Below are 2,103 nucleotides of genomic sequence, written 5' to 3' on the forward strand. Positions count from 1 at the left end.
TGGGAGACAGTGTTTCAATCACTATGTTTATAAAATAATTTAAAATCAGTAATTGTGCAACCCATCTAGAACCCTCTTTAATTAAGACAGCACCACAGGGATACCTGCTACCACGTCATTTTCCTTCTCCAACCCAAGCTACCTTGTTTGTGACTCTAAGAAGAGTTAAGAGCCCCTCAATGCTATCTTTACTAATAATTTCACACGTGTAAAAATCAAGGTAGGAGTACAAATTAGACTCATCCACACTTTATGGAATTACCTATATTCTGAAGTACCCCCAAGATGACTTTTGATACTTTTCATCTATAAACTCATGCTATCTGTGAAGATACTACCAGGAGCACATTTTTTTCCTCCTCGATCTGGAGCAACAGCTCCCAAATTTATGTTTCTAAAATTTATGTATTATTCTCTTAATCTTTGACTCTTAATTTCACCAGTTTCTGCTTGCTTCAAGGTCACATGTAAATTATCGTCACGATTTTCACATTTCTATAATACTTTTCCCTTCAACACACCTAAATACCATTTGAAGTTCTGTAAAAATTAAAAAAAAACAAAAAACAAAAAAAACAGAAGCTTCCCTGTCTACTTCCAGAATTTCTACTAGTTCTTTTCCTGACTCCCTCTAGTATTAAAAGCATTTTTCTTATTGTGTACATTCATGTTTTTCTGTGATAGGCCCAAACTTTCTTGAGTATTAGACATTACTTGCTGATTCCTATTTTTATCCTTGAGGATTTTGTACTCTTTCACTCCCCAACTCCCTTATAATTGTTTAGTTAAATCAGTAGTCATTATTATTTTGTAAATATAGTCTGTGGCTAACTCAAATTGTGTTTAGTGCTTTATGCTTAAATTTTTTGTCCATTTCTAGAGCTCATGATTACTTTCCTTTTTTTAATAGTTGATTCCCTATGTATAATTATTAATATATCCCAGATAAATGCCCCAACAAATCTATCAACTGATTAGTTTTGAATATTTAAATATAGACATCATACTTGTAATTTCAAATGCTCAAACATCTCAGGTTTATTTTTTTCTCTGTTCCAAAGGGGTCTGGTTGTTCTCTAAGTATACATGACTAAGGCTGAAATGGAACTTCTCAATTCTCTCTTGATTTGGATACTCTGTGGCCTGAGTCTCACATCATCGTACTTGTCTATTTTCTCATTTGCTAAAACACACCTCCCAAATGGCAGTGTTCTAGGTCCTTGTAGATCCTTCACATGTGGATGCTATTTTGACATAAAATTGAATTCTACCCTTATTTTTCCTTAGAATTTAGAAGGACTCTCCATTGTCCTCTAGCCTCCAGAGTTGTTACTGAAAAGTCTAATGCCATTGTGATTCCTGGTTTATTGCATATGGACTCCCTGTCTCTAACTGTATTTCCCCTTTATGCTTGGTATGTCCTAAAATCTCATATTATGTGCCTTGATATGGGTTATTTTTTCATCCCCTGTACTGTTCATTCAATGGTTCTTTCAAAATGGAAACACACATACTCGCTTCAGCAGCAAGTATACTGAAATTGGAACGATACAGAGAAGATTAGCACGGCCCCTGCACAAGGGTGATATGCAAACTCATGAAGCGTTTCAAAATGGAAACACACACCTTCTGGTCTGTGTTTGTTTAATAAATTCTTCATCTCTCTTTGTTCTCTCTTTCTGGTAATCTAATTAATCCAATGTTAGACATCCTGGATTGATATGCATATTCTTTTGTACTTCTCTGTTTCTACTTCTTTTTCTTTGTTTTGTTCTTTTTGTTTTTTTTTTTTTTTTTTTTTTTACCTTCTAGGAAATTCCATTATTTTTTCTACTAACGACCTAATAAATATTTTTAGCTATAATATTTTATTTTGCCAAAGTTCTTTCTGATTGTTCTTTTTATAACATTCTGTTCTTTTTTATTTTTAATACCGCAGTAAAAATTAATGAAATCAACTGTCATTCAACCATATGGATAATCTTAAAAATATAATATTAAATGAAAAGAAAACATTCCCAAAGGAATTACATATAGTATGATTGTCTTTAAGACACACACACACACACACACACACACACACTTTAAAAAAAAGGAAAGAGT

At 32.9% G+C, this 2,103-nt stretch overlaps 1 non-coding gene across 1 annotated transcript; it reads left to right on the forward strand.

Moving 5' to 3' along the window:
• Nucleotides 1–1,514: 1,514 nt before the first annotated feature.
• LOC124527356 (U6 spliceosomal RNA) lies at nt 1,515–1,617 on the forward strand. The gene has a single exon (XR_006965820.1). It is a non-coding gene; the product is annotated as a U6 spliceosomal RNA (small nuclear RNA).
• Nucleotides 1,618–2,103: the final 486 nt, after the last annotated feature.

Source organism: Lynx rufus, unplaced genomic scaffold (assembly GCF_022079265.1).
Source record: "Lynx rufus isolate CCGP_SWC_20201006 ecotype Redwood Valley unplaced genomic scaffold, mLynRuf1.p SCAF_5, whole genome shotgun sequence".
Taxonomy (NCBI): Eukaryota; Metazoa; Chordata; class Mammalia; order Carnivora; family Felidae; genus Lynx; species Lynx rufus.